The 13,324-nt window shown below is 41.4% G+C and overlaps 1 protein-coding gene across 1 annotated transcript in view; it reads right to left on the reverse strand.

The window, feature by feature from the left end:
• The window catches only part of sirt4 (sirtuin 4), a 700,781-nt gene that overhangs the window by 459,041 nt on the left and 228,416 nt on the right, over positions 1-13,324 (reverse strand). The window lies entirely within an intron of this gene.

Consider the following 13,324-nt stretch of genomic DNA (forward strand, 5'->3'; position numbering starts at 1 on the left):
ATCAAAACACACACATTTGTGGAAAACAATTGTGAATTCAATACTTGCACCATCATGCTACTCCACAGCACGACTGCTTCTTGTTACCAAATTATTAACAAATGTTACTTCAAATAAAAAGTACCTTTTCTTTTCTACTATATTTGCTTTTAGAAACTGTGTGGTTATGGCTGGTTTACCATATAAAGTTGGATTTTTAAACACCATTCAAAATAATAGTTAGTATTCATTTATAAGTATTTAAGCTATTTAAGTCTATTTAAAGTGTATATATGTGTTTATAGGAAGATAATGTTTAAAGATATGTAAAACAGTAAACATAAATATGAGCCATACCATGTACAGGATGGACATTTCGTCTTTTCTTATAAGTTATAGGTTCCTTTTGCATTTGTAATAGTTCAGAATTGTTAGTAAATCAATATGTTTTCTTTAAAATTCACAACTGTAACTTTACTAAGTTTGCCAGGCGTGTCTATGTGTCTGCCTTTGACAATGGACAATAACATCGATAAAATAAACAAGGCAGATGAGATCAGCTGAGTGAAACCTTTTACATAAGTAAATATAAATAGATATTAAAAACAAAACAAAAGAAAAAACAATGGAGTAACAGAAGATTGAAAAATTGACTCATCTGTAGGACAAAACTATGTACAGTCTTTGCACTGCAGAATAAGTTCATTCACTGTTAATATAAAAATAGTAGGCACAGATTTAACATATAATTGTGTATAAAGAGCCATACACTGATGGCTATAGCTACTTAGTCTGTAACAGTAATCATTAAGAGCAATGTGGCTGTGAGTACATTATAAAAAGCCATGTAAAAGGTAAAGGACATGAGCGACAAGCAAATGCATCCCATTAAACAAAACTGAGATACATATTTATAGAAATGATGCAGAAATAGGCTGATGACAAATGAGGAAGCATAAGCCAGTGCATGGCAGAGTCAGTAGGAGAAAAGAGAGTAAAGCAGCATTCTTCGTTCTCGTGGTGAAGGAATAGCAGATTAGTTGACTCACACAGTTTTCTGGGGCAGTGCTTCGGGACAAAGCCGAGATAGACACACGGAGGCCAAAAGTCAGCCGTGCACAAAGATCACAGCAACCTACATTTGTATCCAGATCTTTTGATAGTGAGCAGGAAGGGAAAATAAGTGGGCAAGAGCATTTTGTGTAAACACACACACGCACCCAATTATCCTTTCATTCATTGCTCTCATAGTAATCTTATTTTTTATATCACCTGATGTTTGTCTCTTGGCAAACAATGATCCTTTTATGTACATTTACTACAATATGTCATGTTTATTTGCAGTATTGAAAACATAAGTCTATCACATGGTGCCATTTCCACCAAGTCTGACAACATTCTGAATGAATATTTTCAGTGTTTCTGAGCGTTTTGTTCGTGGCTTTGATGTAAATTATATCTTTCTCTGCTGATAAGCACCTCGAGGCAAGATGCAGAAGCATCCAAATGACTGTGATGTGGATGACGACAAAGGCAGGAAAAAATGGAGAGAGGCAGAAGCATACAGACAGGCAAATAATGGATAAAAAGTGAAGCAATAATAGAGCAGACAAAAGGCCAAAAAGAGCCCAAAACCAGATACCATAAGTCAGTAATTAAAGCCCACATGCAGTGGTTGATAGCTCAGCCACCTGGAAGGAAGAGATTTTTTTTCTGAGAAAACATCATTAAAGAATAGCCTAAGACATATGACAGTTTATAAAACATCCACTTCACTTTTTGCAACTTTAGGTCACCCACAGGTCATGCGGTCACCTTAGCTTTTACACTAAATTTAATCTGTTTTTGCTCCCTCTTGGTTCCATCCTGTTGTGACATGAGGCTGGAGTCATTCCTTTACTTTCAGCAGGGGGCAGCAAATTCCAAAATACCATGACTGAAGAAGGTTGTGCCCCATGAAAATGAAAGTGAAAATGTGTGTTTTTGTGCTAATGCATCTGCAGCTGACTGCATTTTATGATTGACTGTGTGTGTGCTTCTAAACATGTGCAATATATTATCTTCTCAGAAATACATGCATGTGTGCATCTCTTTGTCATCATAACCAGTGTTATGCTTTATATCCTCACCATGCCTTATGTGGCAGCATGTAATAACAGGCATATTTCATTCTTGCACAGTTGCTGATGGCAACCTTCTCTCTCCCGAAAAAGCAGATAAAATACTTTTTAGCTCAACAACACTAAGGATATGCCTTTGCGCGTCTGTATTTTAAATGTGTGCATGCACGTGAGACATTTTCTGCATGCACCTGTGAGTTAGAATCATGACTTCTTGGGGTTTCACATACACTCAAGCGAGCCTGAGTGTGTTAGATGGAAAGTGGGTGACCAGCAGAGGGATGAGCATGCTGAAAAAGTCAAAAAGCGAGAGATGGAGAGATGGATCACGTAGGGAAATAGAGATGGGAGGATCATGAAAGAGAGTAATCTACTGTGTAATACTCTGATAAATATCAGTGGTATTTATTTTGTGTTTTTTCATGGGAATAAGTTAAAGATAAAATTACAGTTCATGGTGAAGCTAAAATTTGCATAAATATTTGATATAAATAAATGTATTAAAATGCATAAATAGTTGTGTTTGAAATCAGTTACTTTAAACATAATTTCATGGAATGTGAATGTCTTTAAAAAGAGAAGAGGTTTAAAAATTATTTTCTTACGCTACGTTACGTGAGTTCATGACCTTGAGTTTTTTCACTTCCGGGGGAAGACTCAAAAAAAACAAGAGAGGAGAAAAAAGGAGTAATGTGCAAATGGCGTAGACAGAGCAAAGACTTCGGGACTGCGTATGTCGCCAATGTTGAGGTTGTTCAGCAACAACCAACCAACAGACTGTGGACTTCCGGTGATTGATCGGAGCGTTTGAGCTGGATTTTCCGTATCCATTTGTGCTTGGCGAACACGAGGCAAGTTTGGTTACGTTAGCTAGGCGGAGCTAGGCTAACGCCACGGTCCTGCTGAAGGAGATACCGCCTGAACGGACAGAAGGAGTTTTGAGAGTCGTCTCGGGAGAGAGTCGTTGACGGAGGACGATTCGCTACTACCGAGGGAACCGGAGATTCGTTGCTGGCTGCTGCAGGCGGAGACGGTTGCTGCCGCGACGAGCGAGTGATTCATCGGATGCGGGCGGGACTTCATGGATACACGGAGGTATCGTTATTAAAAGAGCTCCAACTAAAGCGCGCCAACAAAATAGACTAAGAGTGCACTCAAAATAAAATTAGACAGTTTGAGAAAAGAAAGACTAAAACCTATCCCCCGGGGGTTCTATTTTATTTTCTATATTCGTTCTTCTTCATAAAAAAAAGGTTTGAATGTGAGTTTCCTGCAAATGTTTAATACATTTTCTAAAACTGAGATCTTGTGTTGGTTTTATTGCATGGTGTTTTAACATTTAAGTATTCAGATACATAAGCGTTTACAGGCCAAGTGTATTTCCCATAGCCTCCAATTGATTATTTAGATGTGAGAATCATACGATACCCTAGACTGATATTTACTTTTCGAGATGTATCTTTTATCACAGAATGTTTAACCAGGGTTAAGACTTCACCCGAAGGCATAAGGTGGGTTTTATTACACGAGCCGGTGGTAAAAGTGTTACATTTTTGGGGGCTCGGTCCGGGATTGATGTATTTTTGTGATGACTGACCTGGTTTTCCTTTATTCAACAAAGAGAGGGAATTAATTTTTTTTTGAGATTGCTAAGGTAATTATTTTCATTGCTAATAACAGGGAATTGTCAAGTGTGGTTACATTTATTGTGAGATCTTTTACTGTTTGAGCTAAAAAGAAAAATGGAAGCCGTTGAAATTGAAGCCTGGTGCAAAAAGAAGCAGTTAGCTTATGAACATGCAGTTGTCTTGAGTGATGTGGACCCAGATGTCACAGATGTAGTTCTGCTATCAGCTTTGAGTCAGGTCAAAGTATTTGGGAAATCCGAGATAGTTGACCGTTGTCTTGACATTGCTTCTAAGACACAGTTTGTACTGATCAAGACTTCAACTGACTTGACTAATCAAACCTTACCTGGTGTTGTTGGACTTCCTGGGGAGGCTGGTCCATGGCCAGCTCATCTGCTCACTGCTCCTGCAGATAATGACGGGTTTCAATCTAAGCTAATGTTATTCCTGAAGACTGAAGGTAAAACTCTTACTGATGTTGGTGGCTTACTTCAGCCTTCACCCTTGACGTGAACACTGCCCTGATACATGCCATCAGTTCCTTAGTGGATAAATGTAACACCGCATCTGTTGATTCTCAGAGCTATCGTAAGCTGCGCATGTTCTCTGGTGTGAAACCTACGCCCAATGGGGAGGAAGAGTATGATGCCTGGGCAGAGCAGACAACACATCTGCTGGAAGAGTGGCAGTGCAGTGACAATATAAAGAAACAGAGGATAGTGGAAAGTCTGAAAGGTTCAGCTGCTGACATTGTAAGATTCCTAAGAGTGCAGACGCCCACTGCAACTTCATATGACTACATGCAAGTTTTGGAGACAGCTTTTGGAACAACTGAGAGTGCATCTGATCTTCTGGTGAAATTTAGACATACATACCAAAATGTTGGCGAAAAACTATCTACTTACCTGTTGAGGCTGGATAAACTGCTGCACTGTATTTTCAGAAAAGGAGGCGTGGCACTGTCTGACATGAATCGATTACGGATGGAGCAGGTTGTGAGAGGAGCACTGCAACAAGACATGATTGCGCTTCGTCTTCGTATGACTCACAAGCTGCGAGAACCTCCTTCTTTCAGTGAGTTGCTAAAAGAAGTAAGGGAGGAAGAGGATATGCTCCAAAGCAGAAACGATATGAAGAACCCAGTAATGTCACAGTCTGTAACTCCTGTTTCCAAGTCGGCACCCGAACAAGAAGTCGATCCTGAAGTAGCAAAGCTGAAAAAAGAGATAAGTGTCATGAAAGCTGAGATGCTTAGTCTTAAAGCTGCTGCAGTCGCATCACATCCAGACACTCAGATTCCACAACTAGAAATTCCTGCCAAGACACCTTACAACAAAAAATGCTACCCCACAAAGGTCTGGCTATCAAGAGGATAAACCTGGAATATTTTGCTATAGATGTGGGGAGGATGGACATTTTAAGAGAGAATGTGAGGGTGAAGAAAACCTACTCAAAGTCAATAAGCGCCTCATTAAACTGACAAAGAAATCGGGAAACTACCGCGGGATCCAGTAGAGGAACGGCCTGGCATCCCGGTGGTTGTAAAACGTTCCACCAAGTGCAGCAACTTAGATGGAAAAGTGAAGCGACACTGTACCTGCAGGCTTAGTGGGCCCTAGCTCTGTAGTGTCAGTACAGATTGAAGGCATCTACTCTAAAGCCATACTCGATTCTGGTTCTCAAGTAACGCTGCTGTACAGATCCTTCTACGACAGATATTTGACACACCTGCCATTGACGTCTATCGACACTTTGGCGATATGGGGTCTTAGTTCTGCCGAGTACCCTTATGATGGCTATTTGTCACTTAGGCTGGAGTTTTTGGAAGCAGACGTAGGCGTGAGTGAGACCATTGATGCACTTGTGTTGGTATGTCCCGACCCAGTTGTGAGAGGTGAAGCTTCCCTGCTTGTTGGCACAAACACACCCACTGTGAGGCGATTGCTTAGCCACTGCAGGGAAAAGGGAGGAGAAAACTTTGTGAGATCCATGCACATTCACCCAGTCTTCAGAAAAGTTTTCAGTGAGATCTCAGTTCTACCACCCGATACTGACAATGACCAGGGAGGAACTGTGTGGTTCACTCAAACCAAACCTGTCACCATACGGCCTGGGGGAGTCGCCAAAGTGATTGGGGCACCAAAGTTTCAGGGAGTGCTGAGCACTCAGACAATCCTTGTAGACTCACCTGATGACCCTGCGAATGAGTCACGGTTTCCCGATGGACTCCTGGTGAGACCAGAGTTGCAGACCTTCACTGGTGTGACGGCTAAAAGAATCACTGTTCTAGTTAGAAACATGTCAGCACGGGAAATTACCTTGACCAGAGGGACGCCAATAGCTCATCTGTTTCCAGTCAACGTTGTGTCATCTCCACCTGGAAAGGAAGAGTCTGAAGTTGAGTCACCTGGGAAGTTGAGTTCCTCTTCTTTCAACTTTGGAGACTCACCAGTTCCTAAGGAGTGGAAAGAGAGATTGGTGACAAAAATGATGGAACGGAGTGAGGTTTTCTCTCTGCATGAGTTTGATGTAGGATGCAGTAAAAGCACCCAGCACACTATCAAAACCACAGAGGACAAACCATTTCGTGAGAGGTCTCGTCGGCTGCCGCCTGCAGACGTGGAGGCATTGAGACAGCATCTATCGCAGCTAAAAAACGCTGGTGTTGTTACAGAGTCACGCAGTCCTTATGCCTCACCCATTGTGGTCGTGAGGAAGAAGAATGGGAAAATAAGGATGTGTGTGGATTTCCGGACTCTAAACCGCCGCACTGTCCCAGACCAATACATGGTGCCAAGAATTGAAGATGCTTTGGCCTGTCTCAGTGGAAGCAAGTGGTTTAGTGTGCTTGATCTTCGGAGTGGATATTATCAAGTGCCTATGGCAGACTCCGACAAAGACAAGACAGCATTCATTTGCCCGGCTGGATTCTTCCAATTTGAAAGAATGCCACAGGGAGTGACAGGGGCTCCTGCTACATTTCAGCGGGTAATGGAACAGACTGTTGGAGACATGAACTTGCTTGAGGTATTGGTTTATCTCGACGATCTCATTGTGTTTGGAGCAACGCTTGAGGAGCATGAGATCAGGTTGCTAAAGGTGCTTGACCGTTTGAGGGACGAAGGACTGAAGTTGTCACTGGATAAATGCCAGTTTTGTCAGCCATCGGTAACTTATGTTGGACACATTATATCTCAAGATGGGGTATCTACCGATCCAAAGAAGACTGAAGCTGTAACCACATGGCGAGACCCAACACTGTGACTGCATTACGGTCATTCCTTGGATTCTGTGGGTACTACACAGGCGCTTCGTGAAGGATTATTCCAAGGTAGCTCACCCATTGAACCAACTGTTGTCCGGTTACCCCCAGCTGCAAAGAAGAAAGCAAAGGAAAAGCAGGATAGCACTTACCTTAACCCCTCAGAGCCTTTTGGTAGTCGATGGAGTGGAGAATGTGAAGCAGCCTTTGAGGAGCTGAAGCGACGACTTACCCAAGCTCCTGTGTTGGCTTTTTGCGAATCCTCAGCTACCTTATGTGCTACATGTAGACGCTAGCCGGGAAGGGCTAGGAGGAGTGTTGTACCAGGATCAAGGTGAAGGATTGAGACCTGTGGCTTTCGTCAGTCGGAGTTTGACTCCTTCAGAGAAGAATTACCCAGCCCATAAATTGGAATTTTTGGCGCTGAAGTGGGCGGTAGTGGACAAACTGCATGATTATCTGTATGGGACCAAGTTTGAGGTGAGGACAGACAACAACCCTCTGACCTATGTGCTAACGTCTGCCAAGCTAGACGCGACGGGTCACCGTTGGCTTGCTGCCCTATCTACATATGACTTCAGTCTCAAGTACAGATCAGGAGTCCAAAACATTGATGCCGACGCTCTCTCGCCGCCCACATCCGAGTTCAATACACAAGTCAGAGTGGAGCGACATTCCTGCAGCAGGCGTGAGAGCCATGTGTCAAATGTCTGTGGTGATAAAGCACAGAAATCCACACTCTGGAAGAGCCATTGACCCTTTGGGCACTTCTCCACAAGCTATCCCACAAGCTTATTGCAATCTGGCTTCTTTGAGTGTTAAAAATATGCCCTTTGTGAGTCTTACTGAGTTGTCAACCGCTCAGCGGGAAGATCCTGGCATAGGACAAGTGTGGTCAGCTCTGAGTAATGGCAATAGCAACCAAGTTGACAAGACCAAGCATCCAACTTGCTCTTTGCTGCTGAGAGAGTGGGACAGGTTAAAGATGCAGAAAGGAGTGATGTATCGCATTGTAACTCCTCCAGGTAAATCACGCTGTTCTCAGTTGGTACTACCAGAAAAGTACAGAACCATCGTACTGAAATCACTGCACGATGACTCAGGTCATTTGGGCCTCGACAAGACATACGGCCTGATTAAAGATCGGTTTTACTGGCCTCGGATGAAGTCAGAGATTGAAGAGTATTGCAAGTCTTGTGAGAGGTGCATAAAAGAAAGACTCTACCCAAGAGAGTTGCACCTTTGTCGCATTTGCAAAGTGATGGACCATTTGACCTCGTTTGTATGGACTTTCTGTCCATTGAGCCTGATTCGAGCAACACAGAAAATGTTCTGGTCATTACTGATCACTACACTCGCTATGCTCAGGCTTTTCCAACAAAAGACCAGAAAGCCTCTACAGTTGCAAAAGTGTTGCTGGAGAAGTATTTTGTTCATTATGGATTGCCACAGAGGATGCACAGTGATCAGGGCAGAGATTTTGAAAGTCGTCTTGTCCATGAAGTTTTGAGTTCACTTGGAGTTGAAAAATCAAGAACGACGCCCTATCATCCTCAAGGAGACCCCCAACCCGAGAGGTTTAATAGGACGTTGTTGGACATGTTAGGGACTCTGGAACCGAACAAAAGAAAAAATGGAGTCAGCACATTGTTCATTTGGTTCATGCTTATAATTGCACTCCTAATGAAGCTACAGGATTCTCTCCCTATTTTCTTATGTTTGGGCGTGAAGCCAGATTACCTGTGGATCTATGTTTTGAGACTTCCAGTGATGGCACACAACAGAAAACTTACCTCAAGTACGTTTCTGACATGAGAAAGGAGTTAAAGGCTGCCTATGAACTAGCAGAGTCCGTTGCTGCCAAGCAAAATGATAACAATAAGCAGAGGTATGACAAAAGAATCCGATTCACACAGTTGTTACCTGGAGACAGAGTCTTGCTACGAAACCTCGGCTTACAAGGGAAGCATAAACTGGCCGATCGCTGGGCGTCAAAACCATATGTTGTGGAAAGCAAGATGCCGAACCTACCTGTGTTCCGCTTGAAACCCGAAGATGGTGATGGACCAATCAAGATCCTCCATCGAAATCACCTACTGCCTCTTGGGAAGAGGATATGTCTAGATCCTGAATCCCACACGGATCTTACACCTACAAGGAGAGTCCTTCGACGGAGAAAACAGAAAGAACGCACAGACAAGCCTGAAAAGGAAAAGACATTATCACAGAAAACGCCAGATAAAGACTCTGAAAGAGAAGGAGTTACACCCAGTGATCAAGTTGGAAAAGAGTACACTGACTCAGAGGATGAGGACTATGGACTTTGGTATGATTCAACCGTTGAACCTCTCAGAAACAACATGGATGATGATACTCTGGAACCATTCAGTCTGGATTTGGATATTTCCTTAAGCGACTTGACTGAGCGACCAAGAACAGTTGAGCTGGGAGTAACGCAGGAATGTGTGGAGGAGCCTGAAATGGACAGTGTAAATGAATTTGAGTTTACTGAGACAACCGAAACCGAACTACCAGAGACTTGCAAGAATCACGAAGAGACTGACAAAGACAAAACATTGACTGAAGACGTTCTCTTGCCAGAAGAAGACACTGAACTTAACTCTGAGACTAACCCTGATTTTGACATTAAGACCAGACCTCAGAGGTTAAGGAGGGCTCCTTTAAGGTTAACTTATGATGAACCAGGTCATCCCAGTGTTGTAGCAGCCCCTACAGTGAAATATGTCTCTTGTATTTACAAATGGATAGGTACACCCATCTTTGCTTAGTTGTGTGTTTTACTCACCAGTTGTGCCATAATGGTTTATGTTTTCAAGGTGCAAAGTCATGAGGGCATGCTTTTATTTGGTGGGGGGAGAGTGTAATACTCTGATAAATATCAGTGGTATTTATTTTGTGTTTTTTCATGGGAATAAGTTAAAGATAAAATTACAGTTCATGGTGAAGCTAAAATTTGCATAAATATTTGATATAAATAAATGTATTAAAATGCATAAATAGTTGTGTTTGAAATCAGTTACTTTAAACATAATTTCATGGAATGTGAATGTCTTTAAAAAGAGAAGAGGTTTAAAAATTATTTTCTTACGCTACGTTACGTGAGTTCATGACCTTGAGTTTTTTCACTTCCGGGGGAAGACTCAAAAAAAACAAGAGAGGAGAAAAAAGGAGTAATGTGCAAATGGCGTAGACAGAGCAAAGACTTCGGGACTGCGTATGTCGCCAATGTTGAGGTTGTTCAGCAACAACCAACCAACAGACTGTGGACTTTCCGGTGATTGATCGGAGCGTTTGAGCTGGATTTTCCGTATCCATTTGTGCTTGGCGAACACGAGGCAAGTTTGGTTACGTTAGCTAGCCGGAGCTAGGCTAACGCCACGGTCCTTGCTGAAGGAGATACCGCCTGAACGGACAGAAGGAGTTTTGAGAGTCGTCTCGGGAGAGAGTCGTTGACGGAGGACGATTCGCTACTACCGAGGGAACCGGAGATTCGTTGCTGGCTGCTGCAGGCGGAGACGGTTGCTGCCGCGACGAGCGAGTGATTCATCGGATGCGGGCGGGACTTCATGGATACACGGAGGTATCGTTATTAAAAAGAGCTCCAACTAAAGCGCGCCAACAAAAATAGACTAAGAGTGCACTCAAAATAAAATTAGACAGTTTGAGAAAAGAAAGACTAAAACCTATCCCCCGGGGGTTCTATTTTATTTTCTATATTCGTTCTTCTTCATAAAAAAAAGGTTTGAATGTGAGTTTCCTGCAAATGTTTAATACATTTTCTAAAACTGAGATCTTGTGTTGGTTTTATTGCATGGTGTTTTAACATTTAAGTATTCAGATACATAAGCGTTTACAGGCCAAGTGTATTTCCCATAGCCTCCAATTGATTATTTAGATGTGAGAATCATACGATACCCTAGACTGATATTTACTTTTCGAGATGTATCTTTTATCACAGAATGTTTAACCAGGGTTAAGACTTCACCCGAAGGCATAAGGTGGGTTTTATTACACGAGCCGGTGGTAAAAGTGTTACAACTGCGTAATGAAAAAATGCGACACGGTAAAAATGGTTTCTGTACTTGGTGAGGGGTGAGGGTAGATAGGATGGACAGAAAACTCTGAGGTCAGAAAGGGTTACATTGTTCATCTTCCTCTGTATTAAAGAGCCACACACTGCTCCATATACCAACTGATGACAAGATCTGCTTTCCATTGTTGTGGGTTTCACACACAAAGTAAAGGAGTTGACCATTTCTGAAGAATATTTTCTGTAAATAAGCTATAAAACACTGCTTGATATTTTTTTATTCTATATTAAAACAAACAATAAACATAAACACTTGTGCTTTCACACCTGTAGTGGCTCCATAAACACTACTACATGTTCAAATAGACAGAAATACACTAAACCTACATGTGAACATGCTGTGCCTGTGAAAACTTTAAAATGCTCTGAAATAATGAAATGAAATTAATTTAAATATATGAATTAATTTAAATTGTGGATTGATTTCTACTGTGGTGCATTTATTCCTTCTCTGGGTGATCTATTAATTTCTATTCAGAGTCAGTGAAAGGCTATTGCACCGGATGGGGAGTTTGACCCATATGCCAACATTTATTCCGTATACCATTATTTGTGTCAGGAGTTAAGTGTGTACTGTGTAGTTAGGAGGATGAGGGGACTGAGCAAGAGAGAGACATGGAGAAATAAATTACATGGGTAAGGATGTCAATGAGATCTGCCTTGGCACTTTCTTTGAGTTGTCATGGGTCAAAGGAGAAGATGTCTGAAGACGCTCCAAGCATCTTTCTTTCTCGGTCCCACCATCCCTTTCCTCTTCAGTAAGCAGCAAACAGAGTGCAACCTAAAATTCTCAGCATTATCATCTTTGATGCAATAGTGTTTATTATCCAAGGGGGTGATCCATTAACAAGGATTGGCAGTACCCCATTTTTTGCTATTATTTATTTATTTTAGATAGATTTTCATGCTATTAGCTAAAATGTGGAAAACACCCAGCAATAATCTCTAATCAGCTGTTTTCTCACAATCATTATTTTACAGTCTGATATGAATGACTTTTACAAAAGCTGAGCTGTAATCCTACCTGTGTGCAGCTAACAAGGATGAACAACCGTGAAATGAGCAAGTGGCTGCTGTAAAAGGTCAAACTCTGTGATGTGTGAATAAAAGGAAGGATCAGAGACTGGTCTAAAGCTTGGGGCCAAACCTCTTTTTTTACAAAGTGTTGTTTTTTCACGCCTGCTTGAGATCTACATACAGTAAATTAAATTTTATTTGCCACTGAAAGCTTTTCATAGTCCATCTACAAATTTGCTTCATGTGAGGGGGATCTCCTTGCTATATTTTGTTCTTATTTTTCATGTTTTACTTTGTAAACCACTAAAAAAATACTATATAAAAGCAGTATTGTGTGGCATGAGTGCAAATGCACATGTGAATGTAAACTAAATCATTTGTGTCTGCTTAGTAAACTCAATGAGTGGTGTATGCCCATTGGGTAAGCACTGGTTTATGCAGTAATAGCTTTTGGCAGCTGTGTAATTTCTGTTTATTTATCTCTGACCTTGGAAAATTCTTCTTTTGCAATGCAGGTGTCATTGGTAAAATCCACACATACACACAGAGAAAACAATGAGAAATAAGCGCTGTTTGTACACAGCTACACCATTTCTCTCTCACACCAAACATATAATCCACACATGCATACTCCTCAGTGCACAGGTTACACATACATGCACAACGTGATGGTAAGTCAACTAATCATTTAGGGACCATCCGTTGACATTGTTTCCAATTTCACTGCAAGTATAATGTGGTTGTCTGGTTGTCTCACTGGTTAGGTGGGGGCAGCAGCTCTGTGTTATATTGAAATATTAGATAATGATAACTTCCTAATGAAAGTGAGTGAAAGAGAGTAAATGGCCACATGTCTGAGAGCAGTTTCTGAGTAATCATGAACCAGAATTATTAATACTTTAATTGGCATTTATTATTTAGTCAGTAGTTAAATTATGTGCACCAAATGAAGTGAAATTGCCTTTATACAACATTTATTGTATTCATTTTAAAGAAGCCGGCCTTTTAATGCTGGTGTCAATTTTAAAATATAGGCTGACATTTCAGCATTTTGATAATCCATGCAGATGTATTTAATGATGTCCATGTATCATGTTGTCTTTTTAGATTCCATTATTAAGCGTTATGCAAATAATAAAATGTAGCTGTATCTGCAGCATTTAAGTAGCGTACACATAATGGATGAAATATTATAACTAGCAATATA

Source organism: Oreochromis aureus, linkage group 5 (genome assembly GCF_013358895.1).
Source record: "Oreochromis aureus strain Israel breed Guangdong linkage group 5, ZZ_aureus, whole genome shotgun sequence".
Taxonomy (NCBI): domain Eukaryota; kingdom Metazoa; phylum Chordata; class Actinopteri; order Cichliformes; family Cichlidae; genus Oreochromis; species Oreochromis aureus.